Genomic DNA, 26,754 nt, shown 5'->3' on the forward strand with positions numbered 1-26,754 from the left:
TTGGGGCCCTGACCCTTGAGAGACAACAGAAAAATAAAATATATACATACATACATATGCAGTGTAAAGGCAGAAGTAGAAAACTGGGTGAGTTTCTTGAAGTGGTGAAAAAACAGAAATAGTGAAAAAACATGAATGTGAAAAGAAAACCAGATTTTTGGACAAGTGATTTGCTGTTTTGAATATGGAAAACAACACTATAAAGAGATGTTATTAAAATCCCTTGGAACTCAGAGCAAAATATAACCTTGAAGAAATATAGAACAATTGTTTAGTCCAAGTATTGTTCTGACATCTGTGGAGGCCACAGAAGGCACAACTGCATCTTCTGACTTTTGCCTTACACCAGTGGTTCCCAACCTGTGGTCCGTGGACCACCAGTGATCTGCAAGAACTAAAATATGGTCCATAGCCTCACCATAACTACTACGGATAGTAACACAGCCCAATCAAAAAAAACTTTCTTGGTGTCTTTGTTTTTAGACGTGTTCCTGGGGTTATTCAGGAAAATTACTCATTCAGAAAATTGCATTGGATATTCCACATCAGCTCTAGATTATTAAATATTGTTTCCTGTGGGCGAGAAGATGGTGACTAATGGATGACATATGTTATGTATCAGAAAGTAGAGCTGATGTGGTATCCAATGCAATTTTCTAAATCAGGACTTCAAATAACCAAACCGAATCTAAAATTGACGAAAAACTGATTTGTAACCCTTTTGGTACTAATGTTGGAGAGTGGTCCCTGGTCAAAGTGGTCCCTGGTCAAAAAAAGGTTGGGAACCACTGCCTGACACTGGTAGCATTTTTTTTCTTTTCTTCCTACAAGGCTAGCTATTACTGCATGTGCCTCTTCAAGAGCAATTAAAAGAACCCCCAAAGAGCAGAGGATGAGTAGACTACACAATAAAGAAAGATAAAATTGTAATGCAGCTGGAAGTTAGTGCCAGAATTTTAAAAAAAAAACTCATAAAAGATGTAAAAAATATCCAGACTGGAAGGGGAAATGTCAAACAGCCTAGTGAGAACTAATCACACTCAGGGGCACAACATGTTAATTGATTGTTAGGGCAGGAAGTAAATGGAAATCTGGACAGAAGCTTTGACCACTCCACCATTTTGTAGCAAGTCCCACCCTGTTCTTTACAAATTCTATATGATTGCCAGATTAGTGTACAATGCTAACTGGCCAAGATGGACAAGCGCCAGCTAAACTGGCACTAGGCAGGCTGATGATATATGAAATCCAAACCCCTTCCAACCTGACTGTAATGGAAATTACTTAAGACTGCCTTCATTAGGACTAACTTGTGCCAACATTGTGACTTGTCCATAGGCTGCGGGAAGTGTGACACTGACATAACCTGACTCCTTTGCTCTGTCCCTTCTACCCTTGTTTGGCTCTTCTCCCAACATTGCTCAGCCCACAGAGCAGTTCTGCCTGTAAATTGCTACTAGCAGATCTTTGAAGTCAGCTGACAGAAAAGAATTCCTGCCAGAAAAACAGACGTGTGCCTACTCTTGACCCTCTTAATTTTGATCATATTGTCTGTTTAGCTGCAGTTTTGATTTAAAATACTGAACAGCCTTAAGAACCCTGAAAAGAAACCTGGGTCAAAGGTCCTGACTTCCCAATGTTTCCCCTCTTACTCTTAGCTGCACTAACCAAACCAAAATCTTTGGACAGGAAGTAATCAGATTTATTTATAATGTTGAACAAAAGCAGCAAGAACTGGCAGAATTCCTTGTTCACACCTAAGCACAGAAAATTTCAAGACAAGGAGAGGTTTGGAAAAAGAAAAAGAGATATCTTGCCAATTGCAAGCAGCATCCTGCTTTTTGACTTTCAAGACTTTGCCTTTGTGTCCTTTTGCAATGTTTCACTTCCTAATTTTGAAGTTTTTGCTTAGTAGCTTGATTGTGAAACAAGGTGCCAGCTGGGTATAGGAAAATGATTAATTCTCATGAAGAAGAGCATTACTTAGTAGAGAGTGTGGATTATAGCCAAATGCCTTGAAAAGTCCTGATTGCAGTAGAAGCTATTCCTGGGGCTGATACAGCATTCTGCATTGGCTGAAAGTGTGGTGAACTACTTTACTGACCATGGCTACAAACAGTGGCCACTTTTGGATGGTTTGGTATATTGTGAATACCATAAAGTACAATGCACAGTTAAAAATCAAAGCAAAAAGGTAAGAGCAATTATGGAACCTGGATGTGGAGGTGGTCTGCCTATTCCATCTGTCACCTGGATTGATTTTACAAGCTAAATGGGAGTCTTCTCATTGCTCCATGTCTGTGCCCTCCTGAAGAAATGTGCTTGATGGAAGAAGACAATCATCCCAGAAAATGGTCAAGATTATATGATCAGGGGATGGGAAGTTCTTTGCATAAACATGTTCAAACACATAAATGAAATATTTTACCCCCTCTGTGCATCAGGATTCTCACACAAGAAATGGAACTTAGATTCTTTCCATATGGAGATAACTAATTCTTAACATCATTTTAGCTGTTTAAAATGCACATGGGGGCAGGTTTTATAATGGAAATTAATTCTAGGAATTTTACCAATATATAGGGTGTTTCAAAATGATGGACTCATCATTTCAATTTCAAAGCAGTATACAGTTCCCCTTACAATAAATAGCCTGTTTCCTCAAATTGTCATTACTAACTATTAATGCTCTTTGGCATTGGCAGCTCAATGTGAGATACCCATTCAAAGGCACACTACTCCACAATTACAGATCCAGTCTTGTTGAACTGCAGAACACAATGCCTTATGTTGTGGGGTCGCCATCTTGAGAATGAATGAAGCTAAGGGCTCTTTGTGTGCTGGGAGAGGCATCTAGTGGTAATTGTTTATAACTCTATGTTCCTCCTGGCTCCTTTCAAGTGGTAAGAATTTCATTCATGTGTGGTTCATGGTTGTAGAGATACAGCAGTTTCAAATTAGGTCCATTTTTATGTTTTTATGAAACACCATATACATAATGGCTATATTACTACTACCAGCAGCAAGTTGTGGGCAGGATATGTTTGCTATATATTTCAAAAGAGAATACTCTTTAAACAGACTTCTTTGTCTTCATGGGTGCAAAGAGCATAGTGGGATGTGAGCAAACAAAAAGGTAAATTGCCATCTAACGAAACCACTCTGCACCTTGCTACTCACACTAAAGGGAAAAAAAATGGAGTTTATTGGTCCTCTAGATAATTTTTTTCCTTATCTTTCTACCATAGTCACTTCAACCTCTGAACAAAGAACAGATTCATCACTTTTTTATATGACCCCACATTCAACCACACAATAATTGGACATTTGTTATATTCAGTTGAACCTTTAATACTTGTGCTTACATTGAGTTCCAACAAATAGAAGTTAATGAGAAAATTTTCTTTTTTGGAGCTATTTTGATTCTTACCAAATTGATTTTAGTTGATATCATGACCTCTTAACTACACTTGTTACACTTGAGGTACGATGAATTCTGTCCTATAAGTTTATTATGATTTTTTTTCAACTCTTGAGAATTAGAAAATATCCCCACACCCACCCAATTGTTATTATGTGATACCACCTACTATTTTTATTAATAAATAATACCAAGTCATTTCAATGAAATACATACCTTCTAACTGAGCTGAATCATTTAAATTTCATTTTCTTTCTTTATAGGACATGGACATTATTCCCAACTATCAGCAATCATCTATTTAACTTTGGAGAAGAAAGTTGGTACTTATCAGGTTCTGTCACCTGTTTTTCTATTACTTACGAGTATTTTTATTCAACACTTGTAGATTCAAGCAAAATTATAGACTATTATTCTAAATTGGCAACTTGACAAACATACCCCTTGAGGTTTGTTTTCAGACTTTTTAAGGAAGATTTTGTACACAGGTTATTTACTGGGAAAAATAGAATTGAAATAGCCTTTGTAGTAATCAGTCTATGAAAAACAACATGGCTTTATGGGTTTTACAAACATATTTAAGGAACAGCTTGGTAGATGACAAGTTGGGCTGCCAACATTGACATAGTTTCTGCAATATTTGTCCTTAGGTGCTTGCTGTGTCATGACATTTAAAAACATGCTTTAATGCACAGTTGAAGTCATTTCCTTTCTCTCAACAGGGGAGAAATGACTAAGTCTCAGCCTAATTCTCTGTTTATGCAATGGCTTATTCATTAGTGGCTATGGTGCTTGTCACTAGCTGTCATTCCAAGAGCTTTGTACTTGTCATTAGTATAGTATCCCTTTAATTGTCTGTATGGCTTTCTGAAAGTTTTGAAATCAGTAGATTATTGAATTTCTGCTTCTTAGAACATAGACATTATCCTGGTTATTTGGATTTTTTAAAACTCTGTACATGCTTAGACCATAAAGGAGGGATATCTATCAATTTCATTTTCTTTGGGCCATGAGCACAGGGGTGTTATTTTCACTTAGGATCACATCAGCCTTGTGTTCAAAGGGCCATTTATAATTGTAAGACTGTATAAATGTAACTATGTTGCCCTGGCATTGAAAGCCTCATGTGCCACATAAAATGATGGGGCAGGTCAGATCCAACCTGCAGGGCATGCATTGCCATTTTTATCCTGTCTCTGTTCTGTGTGATATTGAGAAACTATTGTATTCTTTACACACCAAAAAAATCAAGCATAATTTGATATATATCTTTCTTTACCTATATATTTTCTTTATTTTTGTAATGTTTGCATATTTCTTCCACATTTTCCCAATGCATAGATTTTCCAAGAACAAGACAAAAAGAAATACATATGCAGTTTCCCTTTACTCTATAGATTTTATAATTTTTGTAAGCCATCATGAGTCCCAGTAATCATGGGGAAGGCGGGATACAAACAAATAAATAATAAAATACATTTTTATTTGTGCACATTTTTTCCAAAAGTACAAATATTTTTGTGTTTATTTTTCTTGACAAAATGCTTTGTAAACGGAAGAAGCCTTCTTTCAACCGATCCTCCAAACACCAGGGCTGGAATGTGATTCATATGAATGGCATCAGCGATACCATTAAGAATTATAGTAATGATTAGTAGACTTGGGCCCGAATCAGTTTGAATGAAAATGATTGGTAATATTTGGTGGTCCATATTATATAATCTCCAAATACAGAACAGGGAGGAGGGAACCGAAAAGCTGACCAAAACAGATTAAGAGATGGATTTTAATCAGCTACTGAAGAATGCAATCAAATCTGCAATATACCTGAAGTCTGCTGTGGGGCTCCTGGAGAAGATGGGATTATTGCATTGTCTTTTTTCCCTTCCCTGCTAGCAGCAGCAGCATCCATTCATTCTTTTTGGAATATTCCCCAGGCTCCTCCTCCGGAGAGGGCCCTGCTGGGAACTCACTTTCCCAGCAGCATTTGCATGGAGCGGACATTGAAAAGTCCCTGAGTTTTTCTCAGAGCACGATGGAAGTTGAAGTTTTTGTTCTCTCTCTCTTTGTTTCTCAAACAATAAAATGTCTGGTTGTGTCTATGCTCCAATTAGCTGTTCCCAGAACCCTCTCTTGCGGTTTGTCTTATTTTAAAAAGTTATGGTAAAAACTTTTTAAAATTCTAAAAAATTAGTAGATTGGTGAATTGTTTTGAAACTTGGCAGGCCTGCAGTTGTAAATGGGGTCTAAAACTGAGGTAGGTTTCATGCAGATAGTCATTAAAATGACTGGGGATTGAGCCTTTAAAGTTTCTCAATGGGCTGAAACTTTGCCGAATGAAAAAGGCAACACCCCTCTGGATTCGAGTAATTTCCCGGTAAACAGAATGAGGGATTAACCAAAAATGGACAACTGTCATGCCTTTTGGCCAAATTGCACACCTCTAATGAGCCTTAATCTGATATGAGGAGGAATGAAGGATGGAGGAGAATTCATTCCTCCTTGTGTCTCCCCTAAAATAGCACACTATGCTATGTCTAACTCTAACATCCAGGTTGAATCTTATATGTCCATAAAAAAAGAAAAACTAAAAATAGAGCTAGGGAGATCTTGACCCTGCATTTGGTTTAGCTGTAAGAAGTAAACAAGTTGCCGTATACTTGTCTTCTTGTGAATCCTTATTTATAGAAAGAGAAAGTTTAAAAAACCCCAGGAAGCCGAGGAATTGCTTCCGGTATATATAGACAGTTGTCACAACATTTACAAATTGGTTCTGGACTCTTGTCTGAATGATGGATAAAATGTAGTAGGGGAAATGAGTCAGATTATGTTAATCATTTCTTCAATTCTAAAATCATATTTAGTGCAGCCTCATCATTTCATGTGTTTTTCAGAACAGCTGCTATGCTCCCTGATTGAATGATACAATGCAATCTTGACTGTAGGAGATGAAAATGTTATCACAATATACTTTATGTTTTACACAAGAGAGAGAGAGAGAGAGAGAGAGAGAGAGAGAGAGCATTCTTAAACAGACTCTTAAGCAAGTACTGAAATACCCTCTATTGGAGTCTTATAAGGTTGAGACAAATCCAGCACCCTTCCCATGCTCTCTCTCCTTAAGGTGAGATCATGTTTAATTCTTAATTTTTTTAAAAATAACAATGTATGCTCTTTGTCCAAAAGCACTTTAAGCTGTAAACTTGATACTTAAGAATAATATAACCCTACCTAGAACAAGTTAAATACGGTCTCTACAATCAGGAATAAAAATAAAACTTAAAACAGGTCTTCTTTATATTAAGTATATTACTGTTCAGTAGGTTTAACACTGAAGGCATAGGCAGAAATTAGATTGAAATCTATTGGTAAATAATTGGTTTGCATAGATCAACAAGAGTACCTGATTGTCAATGGTTGAACAACAGAGGGGATATTAAATGGCTGAAATCAAGAAAGCCTGGGAGGAAAACAGCAATGTATGATTATTTAAAATAATTTCTGCATATCAAAGACAAATATTTTATAGTGTGACCACAATGCCTCATTCAGAGAATAATATAGATGGATACGCTTGTATGCCCAGACGTCATTCTCTTCCATTTAAAATGTTCACATCTTTTTCGTCCCCTTCTTTATCTTTTTTATTACCACAAAAAATCCACAAAGAAAGGCAAACCAGAATTGCTGCACAATGACTTTTAATTCATAGCTTTGGTAGTTGTGTATTTTTAAGCATCCAAATTAAATCCAAAATATGTTTATTGTCATTGAGATTGTTCATTATTTTTTGGTTTGATAACTGAAAATATCAAGATTTGTGTATATAGAAAATCAATAAAGGTTGAAATGCTATGTTTAATTAATCGAAAATATGGTCCTGTTCAATCCACCCTGGGCATTTAAGTCCTCTGAGGGCAGCTACTCCAACCAGCCAACGGGCAACCGTCACCTAGAGGACCTTTTCATCAGCTGCCCTAGGACTGTGGAATGACCTTCCAACAGCTAAATCAGTTGTCAGAATTTGAGACACAGCTGAACATCTATCTCTTCTGGCAGGTGTATCAAGTCAATTTTAACCTGCATTTTTGGGTGTTGGTCTGGTATGTATTTTGTTATATGCATTTTAATAGTATTGTGTTTTATCTCCACATTGAACTACAAGGAGAGTCAGGTAACTTTTTCTGGCAATGTATATTATTTGAGATGGGTTGTAATTAACACTTTTACACTCTCTTAATGTGTTTATTATGTTCACACTGTGCTGGGATTATTAAGTGAGAAGTTTTATTCCACTTTTCTACTCTAATTAAATTTCTCCTTTTCTTAGCTTCTCTCACTCTCTCCCCCGCTCCTCCAATTTCTTTTCTGCTTTTCACTCACTTTTTATCAGTGGGTTGCACACTTAGAAGAGTTTGAAACCAAACAATACAAATCCACTATCTTCCTTCCCTACCCACACTGTTAGAACACTACATATCTGTGAGTGCACATGCACTGGATATCTGATTGTTGTTTCCAACATGCAAAACATGTTTATTATCACTGAACGTTATATATATATAGAGAGAGAGTACATAATCGTACAATCTGTGAATAGATAATAGACAGTTATTGCATATGCACATTTTATATAATGGAACATTTCTATATTATCTATCCCTCCCTTTAGAATGTTTTTTTCACTTTTTTCCTCCCCACCCACATCCCATACCTATTCTACATTTTCCTCTATATCTTTAACTTTAACCATGAACACAATTTTTTAGTCTTTGCACAATATTTACATTACTTTATTACTTTGTATCCATTCCATGTAGGTCAACCATTTCTCTTTATTTTTTCAGTCTTGTCCTTCATCTCGTGTTAGACAATTGGACCTGATCAAACAAGTACTTTTTTTTTTCAATTTTCCATATTCCATTTTTTCATCTTTTCATCCCCAAGTTATTACCCACCTTGCCTGCTAAATAAATATTGTTTTTTTTAAAAAAATTAATCTTATTGTTCCCAAGCATTCCTATTAACACAAATTCTATATTTATTTGTATTGGTGTTCTAAATAATTTCTCCATTTTCTTTACTATTTTTCCCCAGAAAATTCTTTGGGCATTCCCACCTCTTGTGAGTGTACCACCCTTTATTTGCTCCACAATGCCAACATGGTTGGTAGCAATTTTTCCCAATATTTTAATGCTAATTTTCTGGGGCCTCTTGTTCTTTTAATACTCATCATTAAGATCCAATTGTTAATGGTCTTGTTACAAATGTTGTCTTTGATTATTTTCTATTAGAAGAACTTGAAATAAATACATTATTTTTTAAAATTAAAAACATTGTGCTGCTTTTATTTTACATGGAATGCCTGAGTTATTTTCCCCATTCTTTTAAAATCCTAAGAGCTTTCTTCTATGCCTCTTTGTGGTTGCTCTTTCTGTATTTTTTTTGTATCGTCATTCCCAAAAAAATTTCTTTTCTATGCCTATTCCATTATTTGGACTATTTCTTTTTTTCTAATCAGTTTACGTACGGAGAGGAGAAGGACTAACACAACCTGCACTTTATAGCTGCTATGGTCTACAATGAATTGTTCTACACCTTCTACAGTTTGGTCATTTTAGCTGGTCAGGGTATACGCTTAGTGCAATCACGTTTTACTGGTTTAACTGTTATTCTCTACATTTATCTTTAAATTTATTTTTATCTGGATTTTTTTATTGAAATAAGTCTGTTAATATTATTTTTCATTTTTATTGTATGATGTAATTACAGCATTGAATGCTTTCCTTATATATGTATGTTTATTTATTTATTTATTTATTTCTTGTCAAAAGCATTGCATAACAAATACATTTAAAAATGATGAAGAAAAAAAAAAGGAAATCACAAACAACTAAATAGTTTTAGACCAGAAACGGGCAACAGCAACCGCATTATCCGTAGCTTTAAACAACTCCTCCTCCATGCATGAGGCAGGACATTGTGGGCAAGCATACATATAGGAGTTGTTTGTTCTGCTTCACAGTCACACAAGGTGGAGGATTCCTCCAGGTAGTGCCACCTTGCCAAGTTGTCTTTAGATCTGCCCACTCCACTTCTGAGTCTGTTCAGGGACTTCCAAGTTGCCCATTCTTGGTTTGCCCCTGGAAGAAGACCCTCTTGGGGGGCCATCCAGTTAGAATTGCCAGGTTTAGCTGCCCAGAGGGACACCCTTGCTGCTGCTGGGGGAACATCAAGAGGAGTGGTGGTTCTCATGAAGCCCTTCCTTAATTTGAGTCTACTGGGAGGAGGCTGATAGTCATGCAGTGCGCGGCTTTCACAATGTTCAACCTTATTTCTCTCACCATTAGCAGCAACTTCCCGTCGCACGTCAGGAGGGGCAATGCCAGCTAACTTGTAGAGTTTATCAACAGGTGTAGGTTTAAGGCATCCTGTGATTATTCTGCATGTTTCGTTTAGTGCTATGTCCACTTGCTTTGCATGGGCAGACTTTTGTCAGACAGGACAGGCATACTCAGCAGTTGAGAAAGACAAGGCCAGGGCTGATGCTCTTATTACTTGTGGGTCTGCACCCCATGCGCTGCCAGTCAGTTTCCGCAGGATGTTGTTGCGTGCAGCTACTTTGTGCTTGGTGTTCGTGCAGTGTTTCCTATATGTTAGTGTTCGATCTAAGGTGACACCAAGATATTTAGGATGGAAACAGTGTTCGAGCTCTTGTATGTAAATTGCCCCAAGTCCCTCTGGGGAGAGAGGGCAGACTAGAAATAAAGAATTATTATTATTATTATTATTATTATTATTATTATTATTATTATTATTACATTGAAATACATGATTTCCAGTTTCTCTATATTTACCCCTAGTTCTCTATTTTTTCATAGTTATTCAGTATATTTTTAGTTCTCTTATTCCTATTAAAAGGTTAGTTAGTTAATATCAACATAATATCACCTGCAAAAAGATTCATTTTTATCTCCTCCTTACAAATTTTGTATCCTTCTATCCTTAAACTACTTTTTAAAATCTGCGAACACTTCTATACCCATTATGAATAGAGATGGTGAGAGGGGGCAACCCTGACTGACTCATCTTTGGACTGGGAACTCTTCTGATGTTCCTTCATTTATTCTAATCTTAGCTTCTCTTTCTCTGTACAGCTTCTTAATTACTTTTGTAAGTAAATCTTCTGCTCCAAATTTCTTCGTGACCTCCCACAAAAATTCATGGTTCATTGTATCAAATGCCTTATGTCTATCTAGTATTTAAAAAGTTAATTTCTTCTTTTGTCTATGTTCCATTATATTTATTATATTTCTAATTGGATGTCTGATATTATTTACCTTTAACAAATCCATATTGGTTGTTTCTAAATCAATTTTGGTAATACTTTTTCCAGTCTGTTTGTTGAAATTTTTTAAAATATTTTATCATTCTGGATTAGTAGGCTAATTGGTCTATAAGATCCTGTCTCCCTTGCGTCTTTCTGTTGTTTCAGAATAATTCTGATTTTCACTTTCCTCCAGGTATTAGATGCTTTCCCTCCTCTCAATATGTTATTAAATGATCCCTGTATTTCAAGGCCCAATATTTCCATGAATTTCTTATGGAATTCTGCTGTGAATCTATCTAATTCTAGAGATTTGGCCTTTTAAAAAGACTTTTTGCCACTTCTTTTATTTCCTGTTCTGTGCCACAATTCTCAAACATATTTTGGATTTACTACACAGCGGAAAAAACTTTGAATGCAGATTCAAAGTGCTTTCACCTGCCTAAAAACAGGAGTTCTGCAATTCTTTTTAAAGCACTAGTTCCAGATGAGTTGCAGAATGGTTTGGAATGTAAGTAATTCCATTCATGGTTGGGGAGGGTGCAGCTCATGCAATAATGTTCCTAAAGTATTTAATTCAATGACATGTCTTTGTATTCATCTATTTATTGTTGTATTTGCAGTGGATCAATGTCCTGAGGGTGAAATAAACATATCTTTCCTTATTCACTTTGTACATCATTTTTAGTAACCTTTAACAAAATGTTGAAGGGTAGTTGAAATGTACAGTTTGGCAGGGATTAGTGGGGTGGAATCAAGAGAAGAGTATTGTTGGAAAGTGACAAAACATAACTGAACAGATTGCAAGATGAGAGTCCATGTTTTGGACCAACCGTTCCAACCTGACAATTTTAAGAAATATTGCTCTCTCACTATCTCTAGGCTACAATTGTATTATTGGCTTTGTATTTCATCTGAGTAAATAAAATCCAGGTGGAGGAAAGGCAATTTTAAAACACCAGAAAGAATGCAGTAACAAAATATGTTCCTAGAGATCAACAGTGATAATCTTTTTGACATTCTCTGTAAATTTGTGGTATGTTCAAATTGTTTTGAGTAATGTATTAATTAATAGAATCCATCAAATCAAAAAATTCTAACTCATAACTTTAGCAACAGTGAATTCATTTCTAGGTTGTTAATAGGCAATCATAACAAATTAGTTTTCAAACCTAAAATCCCAGTTCTGATTACATGGGTTTTCTTCCATTATTTTAGGAATCATTACAAATTTTGGAATTATGTGGCTTTATTTTCATCTGTTTCGGATACGCTACTAAAAATTCCCAAACATTTTTAACAACCTAATTCACAACTAGTGGCATTTACTTATCATGATCCTATCTTAGTGATTTGGTACTTCTTGATGTCAAGAAGTCACTACTAGTCTCATCTCCCTGTGCCTGTAAGTGCTAGCTTCCGAAGTATCCTGTATCAAAGGCATCTATTATTTTCCACATGCTTTTCAGCCCCTGTGAACCAATACGGTTATAGACTAACCATTAAAGGAATGACAAAGTCATTTTAAATTTATATGTGGAAGATAAATCTTAAGGAGTTCTCTAGGCCATTTCTTTGATCAAGGAAACATCTATTTTTGATGACACTTTCCTTTTAAACATGTTGCCTTGCCTGCAATTGCCAAAATTTTTGAGTAATCACATTTTCTGGCAGGGTGATATCTGGTAGCAGCTACATTTTATGGGATGATTGTTGGCAGCTGCATGCAAATTACCCAGGAAGCTGTTGATTTCCTGGGTATGCTAATTACTTAGATCAGACTGACTGGGGACTTTGTTTTCCTTCCCTATTCGTAGAAGCTTCTTATAAAAGTATTCTGTACACAGAACACACCTGAATCAGCTAAATGTCCCCTTTCTGTGAAATCTCCTCCTTTAGAGGTTTTTAAACAGAGGCTGGATGGCCATCTGTCGGGGAGTACTTTGATTGCATATTTTTGCATGGTAGGGGGTCGGACTGGATTGTCCTTGCAGTCTTTTCCAACTCTATGATTCTATGAAATTGTTGGCTATAGCTTTTTGGAATCACTTGTTTTCAAGGCTAGGCTACATTTAACAAGAATAGCTTTTGTAATCTCCTTTAGTGCTTTCCTCGCTTGTTCTTCCAGAAAAAAAGCTTGTTTTCTAATGAATCTGTTCCATTGCATTTAGAGATCTGGCATACTGTATGGCTTCATTTAAGAGTGAACTTGTAACTGGAAGTTCTCAATTCAAATGCCAATTTAGCAATGATCTCTCTGGCTCACCCAAAGCAAATTACAATCTTGTAACAGAGCTCCACCCAGCTATATTCCCCGAATTTGAAACTTGGTCTCAGTAATGCTGTTCTCACAAGCTGATATATGTAAATAACTCTGGACATTTATAATGGCAGTGATTAAAAACAAAGTATGATTATGGATCTTTACTGTCATAGCAACTGATACTGCAGAATAGACTGGGGCCTTGTCTACATGGAAAATAGATATATTTACCTCGTATTGATGTCTATCCTGACACATGATATTCATGACCATTCAAATTCCAATTGCTTCTCTGGATGTGTGTCCCAGTCGAGCTAAATTCCACAGTGAAATCACTTTAAAATCATCCAAATAAACCACTATATATTTTATGAATTTAACATGTGGCTTTTTATATACTACAGCATTTTATTAACAGCTGCATGTCATGACCCTTTTTGAAGTGGACTGTGGCATGACATTCTGCAATACTTGCTGAATTGAACACTATTTGTGTCTTAATATTTGCACTAAAATGTGCGATGCAAGGTCAGAAAGTTATTTTTGTTCTTTACAATATGTTCTGTCTACTTGATCTTTATGAAACAAATGGCCTGTAAACCAATTGAAATTGTCTTTTACCCCTCATTGTGGCTAAAGATCTGGACATGTTTTGTTTTTGTGTTTGTGGCTGTCTCCAACAAGCAGTATCACATTAGAACTGGGGGAGAAGTTTAAAGTGACCCTAACTGATCATGTGATCGTTCTTGCCAGGAAGTGAGCTCATTCTCAGCTAAATTTTCAATTTTAAATTCGCCACAATTTTTTTTTAAAGAAATGTGTATGTAGATAATTGCAAGTCAGTAGACTCATATATCATTATTAATGCACTTCTACTTCACAAGATGGATAAAGACACCTTAGAAAACATATATTTGCATGCATAATAGAAAGGGAAAAAATGCCAAATGGTCATTGCCATGTGGCATCCATTAGTACAAATATTTCACGAAGAAACATATATCAAATTGAAGTCATGCAGGAGACACATTTAAGACAAACTCCACCATGACATGATTACTACATGTCTCACTAATAGGGCAAATGTAGGTCTAAGTGGGTCCAGAAAATATGGTAAAAATAAATAATTTATTTCAAGTCTAGATAAACTCTGGGAATACATCAAAGATCTGTGTTTTGTACATTTGTTCTAATGCTTCTGATCACATATGACAGTGCTTCTCAACCTTCCTAATTCCGTGGCCCTTTAATAGTTCCTCATGTTGTCGTGACCCCTGGCCATAAAATTATTTTCTACTTCATAACTGTAATTTCGCTACTGTTATGAATCGTAATTTAAATATCTGATATGCAGGATGTATTTTCATTAACTAGATCAAATTTGGCACAAATACCCAATATGCTCAAACTTGAATACTGGTGGCGTTGGGGGGGGGGGGGGATTGATTTTGTCATTTGGGAGTTGTAGTTGCTGGGATTCTGAACTCCACCAATGATGAAATTGAACCAATGTTGGCATGCAGAACTCCCATTACCACTAGAAAATACTGGAAGGGTTTGATGGGCATTGACCTTGAGTTTTGGAGTTCACCTACATCCAGAGAGCATTGTGGCCTCAAACAATGATGGATCTCTATCGAACTTGGCACAAATACTCAATTTGCCCAAATGTGAACAGTGGTGGAGTTTGGGGAAAATAGACCTTGACATTTGGGAGTTGTAGTTGCTGGGATTTAGAGTTCACCTACAATCAAAGAGCCCCTTGAACCCCACCAATGATAGAATTGAGCCAAACTTCCCACACAGAACCCCCATGACTAACAGAAAATACTGGAGGGATTTGGGAGGAATTGACAGTGATTTAGGGGAGATGTAGTTCACCTACCTCCAGAAAGCACTGCGAATTAATATGTGTTTTCTGATGGCAACCTCTCTGACACTCCCTTTCAATGCCCTCCCAGAGGCCCCAACCCCCAGGTTGAGAAACGCTGACATGAGAATCCATGCTATCATTATACAATTCTTAGCATTAATGACAGTGAAATAATCTCCCAGTTCCTAAAAAGAAATGATCAGCATTGCTAGTGCTGCCTGTAGCAATAATGGAAAGAGTTGTAAATGTATGCATGTTTCCTTGATTTTTTACTTTAAACACAATATTGAATAATTGTTAATTTGGAAGTGTCCCAAAGTCATGAACTCCATAATGCTGTACCCCATCATCAGAGGCTTTCACTCATGGCTGAGTACCGCTGTACCAAAGCTATTACTATTACCTTTGCTACCATCATAGACAAATTAGTGATAGCAAACTCTGTCAAGATACTACCTTTTTCTGTTTTACCATTTACATTATAAGCAAATATTTGCAAGGCATGTCAGCAAACATTTGGTGCATAGGCAAAAAGAAATGAGGTCTAAGAATGTATCATACCAAAATTTCATTGAAGAACTCTCTTTTTTAGATAGTGCTTCAATGTAATTTTTATATGATGCATTCCTAGACTTCTTCTTTTTTTTTTGTCCAGTCTTAAAAGGCTGCTTCTCATAATTGAGATTTGAAGATTGTAGCAGTGGTTATATTTTAATTCCAAGTTGTTTATTAGTGAAATTTCTCTGAAAACATAACTGCCATGGAGAAAATAGTAGAAATGCATTTCAAGTGCATAGGCCAACAGATTGATATATGAAAGCAGCTGTTATCTATTTTGTTCTCTTTTAGTTTCAGCCTTGAGGAGATGTCCTCCAGTCCTCCTTCAACACTGGGTTCTGGATCATAATACTTTCTGTTGTAATATACAAACCCATTTACAAAGTGCAGTTACCTAGGTTTGATTTCAGAGGGCTATTATAAATCAGTCACATGCATAATGATTTATAAGTTCCTCTTTCATCTATCTAAATATTCTGACATGTGCATTCATAATTAATGGTATATTCATTAAAGAGGTTACACTCTGCTAAATAATAACATTGGCACAATAACAAACAATCAATACCCTCTCCACCTCTATTTGTAGGTTGCTTCTTTCAGCACTTCATTTTCTGATCATGACTTATATTATTTAGTTTATGTTTAGTGAAGAAAAATATTGGACACTAGAAAGCATTCCCCTATTTCCCATGGCTTGAAAGACAGAACAGAAGAAACAAGTTCAATCCATCATAACAAAGTGTGTGTGTGAGTAAAAAAAGAGTGATGTTTCCATCTAGGAATTTTATTTATTTGAAGGTGTTGGATTCATTCAAAATTATGTCCCTGAAATTAAAATGAGGAAAGTATTCATCTTGTTAACTTACCCCCTTGAGGTTATATAACCCTACTTTGAAATACCCTTCAATTGTACATTATATTTGTCATGTGATTTTTTTTCTCTCACTGCAATCTGAATGAGATTTATATGATTTATTAAGATACTTCTAAAGTGTCTCTATCTCCAGTAATTGCCTCTTGAAGTGCTAAACACAGTTTGGGGCTGATTGGTAGAAGAAGCAATGGTGTCCTTACTTTTGCCAACTCAGTCTAGGCTACTGTATTTGCTGTGAGGGTTTTTTTAGCTACATGTCACATAATTCTTGTAAAAGAATACCATTAAATGCAACAAATAAAAGCTTCTCTTAAACTGAACATATTTATACAGACAAGAAAATCTAGAAGTGTAACACTTTTGTAAAAGTAAGAACCAAACATTTAGAAAATAAGATGATATAATGCTCCACAAAACTATATTGTGTGTAGCTTCACATTGCCTCCAACTTTTAGTGACCCTAGGGTAAAGCTATCACAGGGTTTCTTTTGGCAAGATTTGTTCAGAAGGAGTTTGCGATCGTCTTCCTCTGAGGTTCAGAGTGTATGATTTGCCGAGGGTCACCCAGTGGGTTTCCATGACCTAGGGAGAATTCAAACCCTGCTTTCCAGATTCCTAGTCGAACATCCAAATCACTTCACCATGCTGGCTCTTAAAACTATATTACATGAACAAAGGTAAAGACTTAATGAACTTTGGCCCTGCTTTATATCCCACAGCAGGGTAAAGCTAGCGTTGATTCCTTCCAAAAGTACTTCCAAAAAGTATATGGCATAAGAATGAAAAAAGAAATTCCGTGAGTCTCATAAATGTACCATAAGAAGCTCTATAGTCTTTCAGTTGTACTTTGTATTCTTTCATGTCATGTCTTATTACAGTTCAGTACTTTCGATAGCCACTTTAACCTTTCCTCAAGCAGCCCTGCCTAACACTGAATAAGAACATTTGTAAGGATATATGGCTTACTCAGACATTAACTGGTGCAAGGCTGACATTTTCATCTTCTGCTACAAGAGGATACAAACAAAAGATGAAAGGAGTGACTTTAATTGATTCCCCATTATTGGATTTTTGTACAGCCAAGCAACATTCTTATTCTGAACTGCTGTCTCTCCCATGCAGACGACAGAGGTACTATCAAAATTAATTCCTACAGCTTGATAAATGCATGTACTGAAGATTCCCATTACATATTTCTCATTTGCAATACTTGTTGGGGGCAGGGGCTCAAATAATATATGATCATTGAAAGTGCTCCCGAGTAGCCACAATTTTTACTGGTAGTGCTCAGTGCAGTGTTATTGTTTTTTAATCATGTCATGAGTGACAAAAATGGACTATGTTGCAATTATTTAAACCCATCAACACTGAAAACACAGACAAGTTATGGAAGTCTGTTTTGGCTGCTTCCTACTGTCAACCTTAGTTTCTCAAATTTGATGCCCCCACCTCAACATGCAAAAAGAAAATTCTAATTAAATGGAAATCAATGCTGAACTAAAGTCAGCAAAGACAGGTACAGCAAAAACAAATTGTCATTAATGTTAACTCTTTTAAGAATGTGGTTCAGGCTTTAACAGCCAGAGTTCCAGTAAACTGTTGAATCTGCAAAGAGGATGACTGACTGATTCTTCTAGTTAGTAAATCTCTGTGCTGGGAAGAAATCCCTAAACAGCAGTTCTATTGGTTAATATGAGAAACCTTAAATGAGATAGCTGTTGTGGCTTTAAAAAAAAAAACTTTGGTCAAAACTTTAAAAAATCCCTGAAATCAGTAGATGTATGAATATTTCTGAAAGTTGGGGGAAATGATCCCCAGTTATCTTGTGTCATAGTATAGAAAATTCAAGAAGATACAGTAGTCTTGCTGTTTTGATTTTTAAAAATGTTGCTTATAAAAACTTTAAAAATTCTCCAAAAATCTGTGGATGAGTGAAACATTCTGCAACTCAATGGACTGACAGTGGTAAATGTGTACTACCAGTGTAGCAAGTTTCACCCCAATAGTTAAAAAAATGTGGGAGAAAGGAGCCCCTGAAATTTCCCCACTTGCTCAATTACTATAACAAAAAGTAACAAAATTTTGTTACTCTCGTTATAGTAACAAAATTTTCACTAATGACTCTTTAGAAACACTTTAAAAAAGAGACGTTGGCACTCCCTAATTTTGTAATGACTTTTGAAACATTGTTTTTATCAACCACACAGCCCTAGAAGACACCTATTCTACAACATGCTTCCTGTTACCTCCATTTCTTGTGTTCCAACATGCTTTGTTTTGTTATTGATCACCCAAACATAATCATGTCCTTTGTTTACATGTCTTCTAACTAAGGTATGTTTATGTATGGAATCTTATTTTCTGGAAAGGATTATTCTGCCCCCTTTGCAAGTAGTTATAAAAGTTGTGATCAGTGTTCATTTATAGATGCTGATTGGAGAAGAATCAGCAGCATGCTCCACTTCACTGATGCTGCCTCAAGGCTGGGAGAATGGTACGATGGAGCTGAGCAACTGAGAATATGGGTCGCCTAGCCCCCGAGAGGCGGAGAAGGCCTTCAAAGAGCTCAGCTTCTGAAAGCGAGAGGCCTGCTTGAGCCAGGGTTTGGCTCAGATTTGGCATGGCAGCATCGAGGTGAAGTAAGTGAGGTGACACGGGACTGCCCCTACTAGTCTACCTGGATGCTGTTGTGTAAAAGCAGGGATAACTTATCACTTAAGTAGAACCATGGCCAACCCACCAAGGACCCTTGCCAAGACCCCACACCGCCATGTTTCCTTGACCTCAAAGGATGAGACACCATCCCAGTTTTCTCATGGCTGCCCCCTCCCCGATGTCTGCTCCACAAAAGTCTCCCAGATTCGCAAACAGACCTCTTCCCCTCGTGGGATCGTCCTGCCAGTAAGCCGGGCAATGCAGGGCATTGGGTGACAGGTTCCTCACACACCCCAGCAGCAGTCGCCAGATTCGCCACTATGCACAGTGATTCCAGCAGCCAGTATGAAGAGGCCCTAAACCACATTACCAATGAAATTATTCCCAGATGGTTTTTTCTGTGGCCTGAAGCCTCTACACTAGGGTAAACCTAGCCCAACCTAACTGTAGCTTCCATAGCAAATGGTGAGGCACAATGGAATATGTAGTTCAACAACAAAGGAAAAGGTACTTATCCTCAAACTCTGCTTTTCATGGAGATTGCTGCATGAAATGTGTTATGGATCTGGCTTCATCAGAAGACCCAAAAGCATACATGGCAATGATCAGTCTCAACAACTCATAATTGAGGAAAGCTTTTTGAGAGGCAGTGTAAAGAAGAATGTATCTAAACTGTTATTCTCTGTCTGATACAGTTTTTAAAAATTACATTTAGGGCTGGGATGTGGAAATCAGTCACTTTATCATTTTTTCACAGTCTGAAATTTTCCAATTCTGATGGTTAATTCTTTAAAGAAAATTTATTTAAAAATCTGTTCAATAATATATTTTGAATGTTTCTTTGCAACTTTTGAAAGTCTGAAAACATTGTGAAATGTTTTTTTCCCCACCAATAGATAGACAAAGTTCTGTATGAATTTCTCTTGCATGTTTATGTGCATTTTAATGGGAAGCTCCAATGCAAAATTTAGAGAAGTACAAATGTAGAAGAATGATTGAGTTTTGCTTGTTGTACAATTTTGAAGTTTGAGAATTAGGTCAGTTTACATAAAAATGTGAACCACTGAATTTATTACCCAGCTGTAATTTATGGTAGATGTGTATGATAACTTTGAATAAGTGCTCAGTGGCTCACATATTCAAGATAATAAATACAATATGAATAGATGTAGTATAAAACTAATGTTGAAGCATGTATTATATGCTTTCTTTGTAAAAAAAAAGTCAGAATTTAGAAAAAATATGGAAAAGGTGCTGTTTGTCTGCTGTAGCATAATTATTCTCTCCCCAAAGAACATAGCAAACACACACTTCCGGACAGAAGAGACCAACCGAATGGCTGGAGGGGAGCATTTGAATCACTCCGCAAAAGACCAGTGTTTCCGGCTGGTGTTCACACCAGTCTCTCCCCAAAGAACATAGCAAAATGTGATTTGAACTATTAGAAGCCAAAATAGCACAGCTAAAACTGCAAATTCTCACTTTTTTTCTAGAAGACAATAAAAAGAAAGAAAGCTTAAGCATCAAAAGAACTATACGGGAAGTGGCTTTCAGAAACAGAGTAATGAAACAGGAATGCAAATTACTTGGAATCGGAAATCCTGGTGGATAATGGGTTCGTGGGTTAGAAACATTTAGCAGCACAGATTTAATTCCTTACAGGGATGTTCAGAGTAGATATCCTCCAAAAGGTACAGTTATAATAACCTTTCCTCTATTAAAAAGGTATTACAGTATATGGCAACCAGGTTGTTAGGAAGCCTGGATATTAAGCAGTATATCTTGATGTGTGAACCTGACACTTCAATCTGGTGCTTGCACAGGCTGTCTGTTAGTCTCTTAGTGAATTTAATGCATCGGTACAGACCCATTGCTGCACTGTATGGGTCTTCCACTTTCAACAAAGATTTTAATAGATTTCTTCTACTTTAAACTGTACTGAATTATGTTGTTGTATGCCTTCAAGTCATTTTCCATTTATGGCATCCCTAAAATGAACTGAATATACTATGGGGTTTTCTTAGCAAGTTGTGTTGCATCCTCTGAGGTTGAGAGTGTGTGACTTTCCCGAAATTTCCATGGACTAGCAGGGATTTGAACCTTGGTCTCCAGAGTCATACTACAGTGCTCAAACCATTACATCATGTTGGCTCAAATATATATGCACGCATACTTGTATGCATTAGAATACATGTACATAATCAATGTGCTTAGAAATTTACAAACATTATTAATAGTAAAGATAGAACCCTGCCAATGAAAATTCATTTCAATGGGTCTCCTTTCCTGGAAAGATTCTTCTCCCACTATGTATTTAATGCAAATTTAAATGTGCATCCTGCCCCATCAAAATGCAAACTTAATTTTAGATTTATATTTTCTTTCATAAGGTGTATTTCAGTACATCTAAAATGCTAAGAACTACATCACAGCATTCAGAGAAGGAAAAAATCCAGTAGATGCATACATTTTAATCCATAAATTAATCTGGCAATAGAATAATAAAATTATAAACCTGGAAAAACCACAAGGGTCATCCAACCCAATTTCTACCATGGAAGAATATGCAATGAAAGCACTCCTGACAGATTTCCAAGTTCAGCTCTGTTAATATAACAGAGGTGAGCAACTTGAATAAGAATCAATTTCACCACTCATCAGACTTCAGTACTCTGAAAACTAAACCTAGAAGTGACCAAAAATTACTTTTATTTCAGGATCTTGTTGAAGATTCAAGAAATTACCAGCAGTGGCAACTAGCCTATTTGGGTGAAATATATATGGGTTTGGGAACATTCATAAAATTTAAGGATCATAAAAAAGTGGTTTTGAGCTTTTTGCACATGTCCCATGATCTACTCTTTCTGTCCTAGAGGATTTCACAAAAATGATTTTCCATATTTGTTCCTCTTATGTGACTCCCTATATAAATTAATTAATCAATTAAATATCTGAGCAGCGATTTGAACCCTGGTTTCCTGGAACCCTCATCCAGTATAAAGATTACAGTGGTTCCCTATGGTTTTAATATTGATTTAAAGCTTTGGTAAAGTATGTATTCTCTTAAATGCATGCATAAACTGCAGTGTCATGGAGCAACTAGTTAGATAAAAATTATTTGGGGAATCATCCCTAAAGTACAGGTTGAAATAGTGGTGTAGAAAAAGCACATTAACAGAAAACTTCAACTGTGACATTGAACTTCGAACTAAATGCTTGAGTTGTAATTTTCAGGTGCCAAATATGGGTTCTGTGCTACTATTTAGGCTGCAAACTAATAGATCCTTATATGTGAATATGTTCCATTGAACTCATTGGCTTCTGAGTCAACATGCAGGAGGACGTATTGTAACTGAATAGTATAATCATTTGTTTTGATAGTCTCATACAGAACATTCTTAACACCAAATTTATTCATGCAGAGTACATGTCGAAATGTACATCACTGTAGCTTGCCTGAAATGTATACTTTAGCAAATGGAAGAGAGATAAGGTAATTATGTAGTTTTTAGTGGAATTATGTCTTACATTGAAATAGCAATATTACTTCTGTTATTAATACTCACCTGCCAACACAAATTTTCATATAAATCATGGTTATTTTTAAAGTGAGAGAAAGTGGTGGTGATGATTACAAGATACCATTAGCTTTTGACCACCATCGTGAGGCTACGATGAATCAAAATAATTTTGACATGATTATGTCCTTGATAAGAACCCAGCAGGACTGGGCATGGAAACAAAGGTCTATTAATTGAAAATAAGATTAAACGAAAAGGTCCTGCCAGTTAGCTTCAATAATAATCTGCTTTGACATAACAGAGCAGCATGAAGCTATCATCATCTCTGCTGAAACCAATTCATACATGGTCAGCTTGTTCGCAGCAGGTGCTGCATCTATTTTAAAAAACTTTAGATGAAGATACTACATCTTCCTCTTGTGAGCCAGTGAGTAATCTTCAGTGTTTGTGTGCCTTACTCCAGGCTGCCATGGAGGTGTTGTCGCAAAACAAGTGAACATGATAATAAGCCAGGAATGGATACTGGGTATGGCTTCCTAAACTTTACATTTGTTGGGAGTCGTCCTAAGCGATTTCTCAATTTTGATTCAGAAAACTTGTGTCATTATTTACAGCAAGGAATGTACCTCTTAAAATTGTTCCCAATTTAGTGATACTCTGCAAATACAGCTAGATATAAAGTTTTCTTTTCACAATGTTATTGTTAAGTATTGTGTTTGAGGGATAACTTAAAAAAAAAATCAAAAAATCAAATTATTTGGTAAATCAACCAGACATCACCCCAATATTCCTTGGGAAAAAAAATCTCATATAATAAAATCTCTGTTTTCATAGACAGAAGGTCCTCTGCAGCCAGGGCCCTGGATCCAAGATTTTGACTAATAGCAGATTGGCATGTCCCATTTTATTAAATGGTGGTGACATGCTGGAGTGTGTGTGTTCAGCGGCATGATCATCCATATTTTTCCTATCTACATGGAATCCCACAATCAGACACCACAAATACGTGGTCTTTTATGTGTTGATGTGTTAATTTCTTAAAGACAGGTTACAGTAGCATCTTCAATTATTCCTGACTTGATTTTTAATCAACATGTTCTGCGATCACAATTATGTCCATGTAAATGCCATGAAAAAAACCATTTGTAAAAAGGAATATTGATCGATCTCTGGGGTATTAACTTGTCCCCCTGGGGAGAAGAGCACTATATAAATAAAATAAAATAAAATAAAATAAATAGGTCAAAAATTAACAAGGTTTATTACCCGTTCCCCTTCAAATATCTGTTTTGATAAAAAGCACATATCACTTGATCCAACAGGCATCATTTACCAATCTCTTTGTTAATTTAAGGCATGGTAGGGCAGCTTCTATAACAATTAAGTTGCCTAAGCCTTTCCAGAAAGAGAATATACAATGATGGATGAGCACATATTACAAAATCTGGGATCCAAATATAAAAACATGAGCATAAGCAACTGCATAGAATGATAAGGTTGCGCCGTGTGTGATTTATCATTTTGATCTGGGACACAACAATAATGATAGGTGGAAATTGCTGAAAAGCATTGTAATTGAACAAATACTCAGACCTATTTGATGTCATGGTTTTCCTTTACTGGTCCTCTGCCAATGCTAAGTTTGTTTTGTTTCTCATGGCTGCTGTTGCTTCTTATGAGATGGATCACAGCCAACTAGCAATCACATCATGGACCGAATGACATTACAATGCTACAGGCGAGGGTATGGGATATCAACTGATTGTGACAGACTTAAGACAATGTGAATTAAGTGATTTTTCCAACAAATATTGAAAAATTGTTGAACAAGAGGAGGAAGCTGATTTGAAGCAATTGTCAGCAGTTCAGCTCCGCCTTACAATCTAGTAACACCTCTCACAGCCCAGAGTTTAGGTATCATGACTGGACATGTCTATCCAAATATTGATAGCAAACACCTCTGATCTAGTTTTTGAATGAATATAAGCATCAGTAAAAAGTCTAACGGTTACACTGTAAATACAGGTGTGTGCACTGTGAGAAGATCACAATTTTATTATCCTAAACCTCCATGTATACTTTGTTCTCAGTTCTTTTAAAAAATGATTCTTGTACCTTGTCACTCAGACTAAGAGTAGTTCCACATTCTCTCTTCAATATTTGAAGACTGGGAGAGGATGGGAGACATCCCTGGAAAGCACTCAGCTGCAGGTTTGCAACTGGGAGATGAAAGCTTCCTTTACACACTCCCAGACCTCAATTTAGTTAAGTCCCAACTCCAGCAACTTTATCCTTTATCTACAAAATTGGTAGGTTTTTCCTGAGTGCCTCGCCCTTTGGAGCTGCCTTCTTGGTGATAGTGCAAACATTTCACTTCTTTCCATAACATCCAAAGAAGACTTAGTGTTGTTGAAGGCTTTCATGGCCGGGATCACAGGGTTATTGTGTGTTTTCCGGGCTGTATGGCCAGTTTCCAGAAGTATTCTCTTCTGATGTTTCACCCACATCTATGGCAGGCATCCTCGGAGGTTGTGAGGTATACCTGCCATAGATGTGGGTGAAACGTCAGGAGAGGATACTTCTGGAACATGGCCATACAGCCTGGAAAACACAGAACAACCCCAAAGAAGACTTATTTTCATATAACTCCAAGATACATAAGTGTATACTGCCAACAGAATCCAAGCTTTTCTTTCCCCACCTCTTTTTCATTCTGATAGGAATATGCATTCAGATTTAGGGCAGGATCCAGACAGAGTCATGCTCAATGGGATAAATTAGGCACAATCAAATTTAAGCTCTGGCTCTTCTGTAAGCATGATTAAGTGGGCACTGGGGATGAAGTCTTATATATATTAATCATAATTCTAGTTTGTTCTCCATGTAATTAGCAAAGCTGTAAATAGATTATGCTTTGTATGTCTAACTGGTTTTTGTTTCACCAAGTTTATGAACTTTGAATAGGACCTATTGTCATTGGTTAATAACTTTGAAGTGTCTTTGAGTGTGAAGCTGATTTCTCTTGAGTTATTACATTTCATTATAGCAGTGACAAATTAGGTAATATTTTCAAAACAGTTCATTCATGCTGTGAACAGCCAAATAAATGAAAGGTCCAATACAAATGTTTAATCTATTTCCCTTTTCCAAACCTTCTACAGACACACCACATTTAAAGTTTAAAGTTTACATTACTAGTCATCACTAACAGATTCTGATGAAATCATTGGTAGAAAAAATAGTTAGTTGAAGGTCATGTAAGAGAGAGTTAGCTTTTTAAAAGTCGACTTTTTTTTCAAATTATACAGATTGTTTCTTTGCTAAACCAAGCCTTGGGAGAAAATCAGCTATGTAAGACAAGACATGATTCATCATTGTGAAAAAAGTGCTTGAGTATTTTGTATTTTTCATATTATTGATTTATAACAACACTGCTTTTAAATTTTTGCATGTTGCACTGAGATTTGCCAATTTATATATGATATACCATTTTACTTTGCCATTGTATTATGATGAGTCTTGAGCATTGGTAGCTTTTGGTATCATAAGTGGTGGGGATTATTGTAGAACCAAACCTAAGTGGCTACCAGGGACCTATTGTACTTGGCTTCTTCATTGTTAGGAATCCTATTAAATTAATGCAGTTTAACACCACTTTAACCTTCATGGCTCAATGCAGTGGTATCATGGGTGTTGAAATGTTACAAAGTCTTTAGCTTTCTCTACCAAAGAAAACTGGTGCCACAGCAAATTACAACTCTCATCATTCCATAGCATTGAACCATGATAGCTAAAGTGGCATCAAACTGCATTAATTCTACAATGTAGATGCACTATTATGCAGATCTAAGGGCCTATTCATGGATCACCACCAGGCAGGAGAGAAAGCTGAAAAATCTGCAGTTTTGATGGGCTTATTTCCAGACAAAAGGAATGGACTCTGGCAGATCTAGAGTCCAGTTACTAGAGCATCAGTTTGCAAGGATTAATTAAATCTTATTGCAACTAAGATTTCTGTCTTAATTTTTAAACAGTACAAAAAACAAGTTATCTGTATATCTGTATATCTTTTGGAATGACAAGGTGTGAGCAACTGTGATAGGTACTTAATGCTTAATGATTACAGTTGAACTTAAACTTTCACAGGGATTTGTCACTGATCACAGTCATACAAAAAGACTTCAGTCGTGCTAAATTGTGCTAAAGACTTTAATGCTGCTAAATAGTAGTGCTAAAGACTTTAATAGTACTAAAGACTT

This window comes from Anolis carolinensis, chromosome 4, assembly GCF_035594765.1.
Source record: "Anolis carolinensis isolate JA03-04 chromosome 4, rAnoCar3.1.pri, whole genome shotgun sequence".
Lineage (NCBI taxonomy): Eukaryota > Metazoa > Chordata > Lepidosauria > Squamata > Dactyloidae > Anolis > Anolis carolinensis.